Source organism: Equus quagga, chromosome 6 (genome assembly GCF_021613505.1).
Source record: "Equus quagga isolate Etosha38 chromosome 6, UCLA_HA_Equagga_1.0, whole genome shotgun sequence".
Classification (NCBI taxonomy): domain Eukaryota; kingdom Metazoa; phylum Chordata; class Mammalia; order Perissodactyla; family Equidae; genus Equus; species Equus quagga.
In genome coordinates, this window is record NC_060272.1 from 22,949,236 (window position 1) to 22,960,739 (window position 11,504).

Genomic DNA, 11,504 nt, shown 5'->3' on the forward strand with positions numbered 1-11,504 from the left:
GCCCAGACGGCATGACTCTCAGTAGGCGGAGACCCACACAACACGCAAACTTCAGAAACAGGAGCCACAATAAAAGATGATTGTTGTTTCAAGGTGCCCCTTCCCCCAGAAAAATAACTCTCAGTTACATTTTTTAGTACAATTAAATAAAATATATGATTTTAATATAACAAATAAGAAATGTATACTGTATTTTAAAAGCAGGACTACATTTCAGGCATTTTATAACTTTAGATTAAAGTGTATTTTAAAAACATTCTGTTCTGAATTAACATATTTTAAACATCTGTTTTTTTAAGGTTCTGACATATTACTGGAACTCTAATATTTCTTATCTGAACTCTTTATTATTGCAAATTCTTGATTCTATAAGGACATTATCAAATTGCATAATTAGGAATAAAATTTGGTTTGCAACTTCTATTAGTGCCATCACATAAAGAAAATAGGCTATGTTTCACTTCAGTTGTATTTTAAGAGGAATGAAACTAGCAATTTATAAGGACAGTGGCCTCCAGGTGCTAAGAAAAAAAAAAAGATGAGGGTGAAATGTTTGATCGAAACTGGCTTTCCCTAAACAGGCAATCCTGAGCAAATGAAAAGATACGGTCACATATTTAAAATACATTTTAAAATCATTTATAACTGTGTTGGTGGAAATCCACAAAGTTCTGTGGAAGTCTAATAAATTCTAGAAGTATTTTTTTGGGGGGGGTTAGAAATTCTATGTCTGTTTAAATATTTTAAAATCAGGAGTGTAAAACTGGCCAATTGTGAATAAATTTAACTGCAGTCCCTCACTACCCAGGGGGGTGTACTGGGTCCAAGAAGATGGCTAGGCCAGTGTAATGACTGGTTCTCTGGAGGCTGAGACAACAGCTTGAGCTTTCTCTTTTCTTAGGATCATTTACGATGAAGGCCGGCCTGAGCACAATCTGACTTGTGTTGGCAGTGAATTTCTCCATCCTGACAGGACAGGAAAGGACATCTTCCTTTGGATCTACTCTCTTCTGGCATGTCTGAAAAATCCAGTGTTAGCCTGAGGAGTAAAGTTACCAAACATTAGTAAATTCCCAGTAGAAAGAAGCTCTTCCTGAGGGAAGACTGTAACATTTAATTGGAGTACGTTTGACAAGACTGTCTTCCTCTCATTACAGGCTAATACTATCATCCTGTTTGAGAGCCCTTTGAAAACTGTATTAACACTCCAGGCCACTCCCTGCCCCTCCCTATAGATAAGGCTGACTAGTTTGGAATAATCTTTGAAGGGCTAGGTTGACAGCTTCAGATAAAAGTGCTTCAAATTTACAGGGCAGAGCTGGGAGGGAATGAACTGACTATGAGGACAGGAAAAGAAAGCAGAGGTTGAGGGAGATTAGCCAGAAGTGCTACAGAGGAATTCTTCTGTTAGACTTTTCTTATCTGGGCTTATTAAAAGTTTGCCTAACTCTAGCTAGCAGAATCTAAAATAAATATGTTAAATAACATTTAGAAAGAAACAATAATGACTATGTGAAAATGGACCTTTAGATCACAAATTCTGGGCAAATCAAGAAGGCAATTAATGATTGCTGCTACTTGATGATTGTCTCCCCATTATCACTAATCCTTGCTACAATGCTGTTCGGCAAATGCTCTTTCCTCTGAATTCTACGACAACCCATTTCAGAAGGTACAGATACTTCATGACGGCTTTTCAGAGGATTTAGAGAATCTAAGACTTTGTCTAAAAGATTAATATTAATTTTCCACTCTACTTAAACGCTGCAATTTTAAAAGGGTTCATGCTTACTGGGGAAGTATCCTAGTCCCAAGGTGAGAGATCTGTTGATTTTGGGATCTTTCATTTAATTGAGGTTAAAATCCACCACTTTCAATGAAGGACATCACTACCCTTGCTCTACCCCTTTCTCTGGATTTATCCCCTGTCTTCCCAGTCAGTGAAGACTGCCTTCCACTCCACGGATTTTAATTAATTTTTTCTGACTTGTGTTCATTCTTCTTTTCTAGTAGGGTAGAATCTAAGTTTGTCTAAATATAAGTAAAAGACTAAAACTACCTAATATATGTTATCATTGAATGTGTTGCTTATTTACCTCATTTGAAATGATTTGACAATTCAATACAGAAATTTGTATGAAATGGTCATGTCATAATACTAGCAGTAAATTTTTTTTTAAGTTTATTTAGAAGGACCCAAAACTCCTGGAGAAAGTATAGAAAAATGTATTAGATCATTAAGTTTGAAATAGGCAATGCATTCCATAGTTTCATGTGACCCACATATCTCTGAAGATGTAAGCTTAACTTACTCGGAAAACCATGTGTTTAGATTAAAAGATGAATCAAAAAGATTTAGGTAGGAAAATTTAGAACTCTTACTTCTATAATTAAAAACTGAAGAGATAAATGTGACTGGTAAACTAACCAGATTAAACAATTGACATATCAAATCAAATAACATTATCATTTTTAAGCTATTGCTTTTCTTTGTGCCTATTTCTCTACATTGTACTCCTACAAATCTTTTTTGTTACTGATACTGAGCAATGGGCTCCCTCTGCTTGCTGTGATCTGAGCAAATTAATGACATTAGAGATGGAGAAAGAAAGTTTAACTAGGTTAGCTGGTTAATTGGAAGACCGTGACTGATGTCTCAAAACCCATCTTCAAGATTTACAGAATCTTGAGGCAATTATACAAGGAAAATGGGCAATGAGGAGGGCAGGGTCCAGGGATGTTGGGGTCCAGGCACAATGGGCTCTAGGCACAACATTGTTCCATTCTTCTGTCAGCTGTGATGGATATCTTGTAGGTGTGTTTCCCGCCTGTGGTCAGCCTGTTCCTGGAGAGAAACTCATAAAAAAAGTTTCAATTTATCAAGGTATCAGGCAGTACATTCATAAGCAGAAGCCGTAAATCAGGAGAGCATGGGAATTTTTTAAAGTGCGTGCAGAACAGCAAGTAGTCACACATAGGAGGGGCTGGGGCCATTTAGCAAAACAAGATGCCCTCATTTGTGCTCACTTACATTACTATTCATTTAATGTTTACAGAAATTAAAATGTATCGTGTTTTGATTTTTTTTGAGGAGGAGGAAGATTAGCTCTGAGCTAACATCCACTGCCAATCCTCCCCTTTTTGCTGAGGAAGACTGGTCTTGTGCTAACATCTGTGCCCATCTTCCTCTACTTTACATGTGGGATGCCTGCCAAAGTGTGGCTTGAGCAGCAGTGCCTAGATTCACGCCTGGCATCCAAACCAGCAAACCCCAGGTCACCGAGGCGGAGTGTGCGAACTTAACCGCAGTACCAATGGGCCAGCCCCCAGGTTTTGATAATTTGAAAACATATCTTGAGACCATTGAAAATTCTCTTATGGGTCAAAAGTACCAGACAGGTGTCATTATTCAGTACTTAAAGGATTTTGAACATAAGAACTTCAGCAAATGACAATAATATTTCATTTGGTGGAAAACTATGTATTTTTAAAAAATATAATAGTGAAAAAACACCTGAAAAATGGACATTCATCAGTCTCATAGTTTACTCATCTGATCCTATATTGTTACAGATACATTACTTGACAGGGAATGAAACAAAGACCATTAACCTAATTTCATCATAACCAAGAGCTAATCAAAATGGAAATCCAAAATATAGGCTAATGATACTCTTATTGTATTATAATATATTTAAATATGTGTCTTGTACATACTTGAATTAAGGTCAAATCATAAAACAACATTTCAAAATTTCACATCAAATGATATTCCTTCCCATGCTCGTACTATATTTGTGTATTTTAAGTTCTATACTTCTCTGGTCTGAAAATAGTTCAGGAATTATGATTTCCTCCAATCTTACTACCTCCAGAATTCAAAAATCCATAGGCTAGTCCTCATCCTAGAAATGTTGCATAATCTCCCAGGCCTCGGCCGTTTTCTAGAGACCTTGTCCTGACCTTAGGATATGATCTTAGCCCAAAGGCCTTGATCCATTCTCTACTGTTGCAGTTGCAGCTGGAGCCAATTCCACTAATTCCAAGACTTGCTCAATGCCCTTTACTCAAGTTTTGTTTACTGGTACCATTGTCTTTGGCAAACCATGTTTAGGCCAGCAAAGTTAAGGAGCTCTGAGAAATAGGGCCAGTTAGTAGACCTGACATCAAATCTCTGTGTACACTCACTGAGGATTGAAATTTTTTTGCCTTTGAAAATCAAATTATACTGTAAAAGGAATCACTTCACTGACCTTGAGAAATCTGTCAAACACAAAAGGAATTTCTTCTTTTCTACATGAAAGGAAATAATACAAAAATGACAGGTGTCAAGTATCTTCAAATAACAAAATACATTTACAAATTTTTGAAGCTTTCTCTCCTTTCAAAGTTTACCAAGATATGTTACATCACTTCATTCTTTGGCAGGTGGACATCCAATATTTTGGTTGGTGGAAGATATTCCCTGAACAATTAGTTAGCTTCAAGAAGGACTGGCAGGAGTGAGGTCTTCTTTGACAAATTAATGATTTGAGGCAACGTTTCTGGGCGTTGTTTTTAAATTATTTTCGGGATACCCCCCAAACTTTTTAAAATCAAAATTGATCAAGACCAATTTCATATAAAAAAAGTCCAATGCAAAAGTAAACATAACAATCACAAGAGGAATCAGTTTAACTCAGAAAATTTTAAAAAATGAAATTGTTTTAACCTTTTGCCCGATAACTGATGAATATCTAAGAGTGCGCTCTCATTCAATAAACTCTTGACAAGAGTTTATATATACAAATGAAGACACGAAATAAAACAGGAAAATACACTTATTTGTGATCAGCACTGATAATAGCAGTGCACTGATTTTTTGCATCAAACAAAAATGTAAAAATAACATAAACATACATTCCTTATGGTCTACATACTTTACCAGGGACATCTATTTTCATTAATCCTGTATTTATATTGTCCTCAAATTATAGTAAACTTTTATAATATTTCTATCAAATTGCTAATAAAAGTAAGATCGCAAACATTGTTAAGCACAGTAAATCTATGATATAGTCTAGGATACTCTCATGGTCAGCTGGGGCTGCTATAACAAAATACCATAAATTAAGTGGCTTGTAATTAACATAAATTTATTTCTCACAGTTCCAGAGGCTAGAAGTCTCTCAGAGCACCAGCATGGTCAGATTCTGGTGAGAACCCTCTTCAGGTTACAGACTGCCTGCTTCTTAAATCCTCAGAGGGCAAAGAGCAGAGAGAGAAAGCAAGCTCTCTCTTGACTCTTGTAAAGTGTGCTAATCCCATTTACGAGGGCTTCACCTTCATGACCTCATCTAACTCTAATTATCTCACAAAATCTCCACTTCCTCATACCATTACATTGGGGGCGGGGGGTGGTGCAAAGTCTGGAGGACACAAACATTTAGTCCATAACAGATGACATAACATAATGATACTGCATCTCTTAATCACAAGTCAGTGTGCCCTATGCACAGTAAGTCAATCACTGAGACATCTGGTGCTTGGAGATGGAGAAAGTTTAATTTGAATTGGCCAAAATGAGCAGGCTGGAGGATAGGTCCTCTCAAAACAGCCTTAACAAGAAAAGAAAGTAGGGGGTTTTATAGAGATGGGGGCTTGGCAGGAAGAGTTTTGGAAAAACAAAGGGATGATCTTGTTTCTTTCACTCCAGATAAACCGGTGGGTAATCTGACTTCTGGGCATCAATGGCAACTTGAGGCTATTTATCTGGTGATCCTAACTTCCTTGAAGGCATTCTTTTGCTTCTGTAAATCAAGCTCATAAGTTCTTGTGACCCTTGAGTCACCCCTCAGGATAAACAAGAAAAACAGCAAATTGACAAGATTAACTTCTTTTCATCCATGTCTGTGTTGGGAACAAGGTCAAGGTAATCTTATTCAACATTTACAGTAACCCTCAGGTACCCAGCTTCAATAATTCCTTATTAAGTGCAGTTTATTCATGAAATTCCAGAAGTTTTTCAATGATTCTTAAAAATGTAGTAATAGTTGCATTAAAAAACTAATCTATGGATGTGACATTTAAGTGCAGACACAGCAAGGCAATTATTATAAAAAAATGAGATGTCTGGAATTAACACAAGAGTTGCAAGGACTTTGCAATGTGGTGGATTCGTGAAACCTCTGGGTTTGTTTAAAAAAACATTGCAGCCAGGACTTTTTCTGCAATTCCTTGTCTGTGATCCCTGATGAAAGGTGTAAAGCAACTTCTTAAACTAAGTTTTACAATGAGGTATCTTTGTCAAGATTAAAGACCTTGCATGGGTATCAGCCAAAAACAGGAAGAGGAGTTTAGGAAAAGAATAATATCAAGAATTAAATCATATTCTTATGGAAGACATAAGTGACCCACAAAATTACCAGAAATGACACTAAATATTCTTTTCATATCTTAGAGGGTTTAATTGTATTTTAGGTACATATCTGTAAAGAATGTCCATTCAAGGCATTCAGGAAAAGAGATTTGCTTGCAGAGATAAGGAATTATAAGTGTTCATTTCCAAAGATATAAAATATCAAAGAAAGAGAAGAAGTAAGATGGTAAAAATCATCATGGAAAAAGCATTTTGTCATGGAAATTAGACGGATACATAGATCAAAAGATGATGTAATACGTAGATGGATAGATCAATATAGGAAGCCCAGACAAACATAACGTAAAAAAAGGTGCTCTCTTGCTTACTCTTCTATCTCTCATTCATAGACAAAGACAAACAACGAATTGTCTATATTTAAAGCATTAAAAATGAAGCCTAGATAGCTATTTCTTAAAGTTATATTCTATATAAGAGAGTATTAAATTATGTAGGAATTTGAACTACACAATCTTTAAAGTCTCTTTTAAATCCAAAAGGAGTGCTGTTTGCAATATGGTTGCTACGTAAGTGAAAAGAGTAGACATTCTATGTTAATTGTTTAATACTAAAAAAGTTTAGACAGATGGCTATTCAAGAGGTTAGTATGATTCACCGATAATGAAAACCAAGCCAGAATCTCAAATAAGTTAAAGAAATCTTCAAAGTTTAAATGTCAGTGGTATAACAGCAAGAGTGAACCATAATGTAAACTATGGGCTTTAGGTGAGTATGATGTGTCAGTGTAGGTTCATCAATTGTAACAAATGTACTACTCTGGTGGGGGATATTGACAATGGGGAGGCTATGCATGTGTAGGGGCAGGGGGCATATGGCAAATCTCTGCATCTTCCCCTCAATCTTGCTGTGAACATAAAACTGCTCTAAAAAAATTGTCTTAAAAAAAAAAGTCAATGCCTGGAAGTATGAAAAAAAATTTTTTCAGCAATATATGTATGTGAAGCCAATAAGCAGTGCATTGATATAAATTAAACAAAATCTCTACATTATCTTGGAATTTTTAGCTGAATAACTTTCAGAAACTTTTATTCAAACAACAGGTGAACTGAATCAGAAAACCATAATCACAGATTTCTTTCATTTTTCCTGGGAATTCCAGTAACCATTTAATATACTGCTTAATTTGGAAGTTCGTTTTATGTCTTTTTAGTTTGAATATATTTTATGGGCATATTTCAGATTTTTAAAATTATTTTTGGTCTCTGGTTGTTTAATATGAGAGCAATACATTTTGCTCATGCATTTTCTTTTTCTTCACCTCCAAAAAGTCCATCCTAATAGAAAGCCTAATTTCAGACATTAGCCACTGCAAGGTCAAGAAAAACAAGTTATAGAATAAAATCTGGCTTATTTTACATTTTCTGTAAATGTGCTTGCTTTGTTGGTCTCTACATTCTTTTTTTTTTTTTTTCTGCTTTATCTCCCCAAATCCCCCCTAGTACATAGTTGTATATCTTAGTTGCAGGGGCTTCTACATTCTTTAAGTGTTTAATTGTGACTAGATGGGTAGACAATTGAAACTCATGAAAAATTTATCATATTGGCTTCAAGACGAACAAGTTTGAAACTCTTCAAAGATTCTTTAGAGCATGGGTCTGCATAAGCTGAATCTCACCACGGCCATCAGTTTAGGTATGGCTTATGGCCATTTTCCATGCTACATGGGAAGAATTGAGTAGTTACAAAAGAAACCATATGACCCACAAAGCTGAATATATACTGAAATAGTTTGCTGCCTCTGTTTTAGAGGGGAGGTTTCAGAGAAGCCTTTGGACAACGGTGCCTGCCTAGGCTATTCTATCACCTTGCTGGATGGACCAGAGTTGACCCAGCCATGCTACCCATCAGCCAATAATAGCCATTGTATTGGCATCAGATCATATTAGATCATTAGATCATATTCAGATCTACATGCTAGTCTATAGATGAATACTAGGGTTCCTTAACATACATTAAATATTCTAGAAATTGGGTCTTGTAGAAACTCCCAGATCAGCTTAGATTGGATTTTTTAGGATTTCACTGAGTTTTAAAACTGAATCACAATCCTGAGATACTAGCTCTAGCAGGCATAACTCACTCTTCTACCTCCTTGTCCCCTCAACAGACACACTCAATGTGTGAAATCCAGTATGTGTTAGCCAAATTGTAACAAATTTACACTTTATTTCATGGTTCTATCTGTTAGAGTTTGATCAGCGAAGCAGAACACTGAGTTTCGTGGAATATTAAATGGAATAAGATTTTTTTAAAAATTGAAATTGGACTTTACGCAATTGAGGGATGTGCTGGGGATGTAAAGTTCTGAAAAGGGTTTGAGGAAAGCCGTTACCAGCATGGAGCTTAGCTGCTGGAAAGGAAGTGTGAAGAAGGCTGCTGTAGAAGTCTGTGGAGTTTGTTGGTTCTCTGTTGCTCCTCCCTTGGTGAGTTTGCTGCAAAATGTCTGCTGATAGGCCTGAATCACTGTTGGTCACCAAGCCCAGTACTTAGCAATCAGAACACAAGGTGCTGAAGACAAAGTCAAGAATTAACTGGAGTTGGCAGGCCACTCCGCACCTATTCCTCACGGACTCTTACCAACGACAGTCAGCAGAGCTTCCTGCTGCTGCTTTATGGTGAAGGGCTCTCTCATAACCAAACCTAACTGGAAATCACACGCAGAAGAGAATGCTGGGAAACAGAGTTCACGTGTACCTAAACTGACACGGTCTTAAACCATAGCACTGATGTGTCTGAAAGAGCAATAAAATTTTAAAATATTTTTAGTTTTGTTTGTGTGTGTATTTATGTATAATCACTCATCAATCAAATATGTATTTCAGACCAATTTAGGGAACTCACCAATAGAAGTTTTACGACATATCAACTGAGAGGATATGCAATATAATACATACATATTAGATGTTTACTTGAATGCCTTAATTGATCACAAAAGATACAAGATAGAGCAATACATAACTCTAAAGATTCTGATTGTGCATTCTCATATATTTGGGGAAAAATAAATTTAAAAGTGATATAATCAGCTCTAAAGAAGGGGTAAAATAGAACTAGCCCTTAATAATAGTGACAATATCTTTATGCATAGTAAAACTTTCTTATCTGGTCTAGGTCCTTATTAAAAGGTTAGTTTCCCCTCTCTTTAGTAAATGATTTGCAGTTCTTTCCTATTCAATACTTGTGACTTAGACTAATTGTTGTGCTTCTTAATTTGAAAATAAAGATAATTGAAATGAAGAGAGAAACTTCTAGACACAATGGTTGACACTTATAAGTTTAACAAAATCACGAAGATCGAAATGGGAAACATTCTGGTACATATGGGCAGACCTCACATCTTACTAGAACAGCTACTTATGCATTTGATTGAAGGACTATGAAGAGGGCACAAGACTCATGTTTCTAATAAAATTCATCACTGTATCTGATGACTGGTATACACAATTAGCTGTTTTTCATTAAGCCAAATACTTTTTGGCTATTGAAATTTAAATATATCCAGAAGAAGAATCATAAAGTACGCATGGTCTTAAATATATTATTCATATCATCCATTCATTTCTTCACACTTTTCATCAAATATACAAATGTGAATGGGCTAGTCTGTAAAAAGGAGGCATAGTAGAAAGAAAGGAAGGAGTAGAAAAAGGGAAACAAAGATAAATCAGTAAATATTTTACATATTTTACAGCATGCTTTACCCACAATGGCTATCTAGCAAGCATATCCATATGAAAAGTCAGCACGTTAAAACTATGACCAGAGTGCCTTGACAGAAAACACCTCACTTTTTCTGGGAGTCTCCATGTGAGGAGTCTGGCTATAGAAAAAGGATTGCATAAAGAACTCAGAGTTCTTGTAAACAGCTTTCAAATGCTCCCCCTTGCAACTGTTCACTTCAAGCCAGATGTAATGTGTGGCTATATTTTAAATGCCAGAATTCTATGATAATTCTGGAATATTGATTCTATTTCTATCCTATAAATACTCATAAAGCAAATTTACTCAAGGACACTCATTGAACAGATTATTTGTAGGTTTCAATTTTCTCTAACTGGATGCTATTCATTGGTCTTTTTAAGAGGTTTTTTTTTCTATGTTGCAATGTTGATTAAAGGGAATTGTGATTTGAGATACAGCATTGTTATTTTCTGTTTCTAAGGGACAGAAAATATCATTGCCATTTATTTTCTAAAAGGACTGAAATTTGTGGGATGACAAGGAAGCTGTCCAACTTGTGATTATATTCAGCAGCTGCACATAAACATTATGTTAAGGGAATCTAACTATAATCAATTGCAACCTTATTTCCAAAACAGTTTTCATTGTAGTCCATCTCACTTAATATGCCCTCCTCATTCCTAATATGGACAGAGATGGATTAGACAAAATAATATTAAAATAGCAAAGTTATAAAACAACAGGGTAAATATGAGCACAACAGAATATAAAACAAATATGAAAAGCAAATTCCATGCATAATGGACTAAATTTTTTCAAATAACTTGTTATGTGAAGAATATCAAGGAATAAATAAAAATGCAGATTTTACTAATCTTGATTGAAAACGTATTCTTTAAAATAGGCTTCTTCAAACTTCATAAGTGCTATTTAATCTAATCCTGTGATTATTAACCAGATTATTATCTTTATCATTTATAGTGTATATTGAATCACTCCATCCTAATTCCGTATTAAAGGCCAACACACTTATGCACTAGCTGAGGGAAAGTCTTTCATTCATGTCTGCATCTGAATCCATCATTGCAAATTGCCTTTGGCTAAAGAAAAAGCTGTCTCGCTCAAAGTTATTACTGGGAAGCCTGTGGTAAATGAATGATCGATGGAAGGATATAAAGACCCAGCTCCCATGCTTCAATCAGAGACACATCTGATGGGGCCTTCCAGCTCTAGAGCTCCCTCTAAGATTGACAGTTGCTAGAATTGCAGCCAAATTGCCTTTCAGCTTCTTCTGCTCAATCCTGCTTACTTTATTCCTTTACAAATTTATCTCCCGAGTTATTTCTACAATAAACCTTCTGAATAGAATTCTGTGTCCAGATGTGATAGTTAATTTTATAAGTCA